Genomic DNA, 954 nt, shown 5'->3' with positions numbered 1-954 from the left:
TGACAACGGTGAAACCCTTGCTTAAGCTTGCCATGGAAAGGAGTAGGAAGGATTGGATGAAGACAGTAGGAAAGCAGAGAGACGGAAGGGACCAGCATCTTCATACTCTTATCTGAAATTCCTACCAATGAATTACATAAGTATCTCTATCTTTATCTTTATGTTTTATGCGTTTATCACCATACCCATTTGAGTTTGCCTGACTAAGATTTACAAGGTGACTATAGCTTGCTTCATACCAACAATCTCTGTGGGATCGAGCCTTACTCGCGTAAGGTTTATTACTTGGACGACCCAGTACACTTGCTGTTTAGTTGTGCGAAGTTGTGTTTATGCCATGGTATTGAACACCAAGTTTTTGGATTCATTACCAGGGATTATTTGATTTGTGAAAAGTATTGATCACAATTTCGTGCACCAAGTTTTTAGCGCCGTTGCCGGGAATTGTTGAGTATGGACAACTGACGGTTCGTCTTGTTGCTTAGATTAGGTATTTTTTTTTCTTCAGAGTTCTTAAGAACGAATTCTAGAGTTTCATGATGATCTGTTGAAATCTGGCTGGCAGTGAAGCCATGTCTAATTTCATTGGACCGAGGTTTCAACTTATCATCACAAGAGCATGTTGATTTCTATCAATCTTGCTGTTGGAGCAGTGGTCTGCTAAGGCTTGGCTGGCCATTGGCCATGTCTAGTGTTTTGGACCGAAGCTTTCTTTGAAAGCTTGGCTGGCTGTGAAGCCATTGCATGATTCCTGGAATTCTCATTAAGAATTTTGATACCTTTTTCCACTTTATTTTCGAAAAAAGCACCAAAAAAAATTTACAAAATCATAAAATCCAAAAATATTTTTGAGTCTAGTGTTTCATTTTAAGTTTGGTGTCAATTGCATATTTCTATTCTTCTTGCACTCATGCATATATCTTCATTAATCTTCAAGTTGTTCTTGATGATTTC

This window comes from Arachis duranensis, chromosome 10 (genome assembly GCF_000817695.3).
Source record: "Arachis duranensis cultivar V14167 chromosome 10, aradu.V14167.gnm2.J7QH, whole genome shotgun sequence".
NCBI classification, from domain to species: domain Eukaryota; kingdom Viridiplantae; phylum Streptophyta; class Magnoliopsida; order Fabales; family Fabaceae; genus Arachis; species Arachis duranensis.
Note: the sequence above shows the minus strand (reverse complement) of the source record.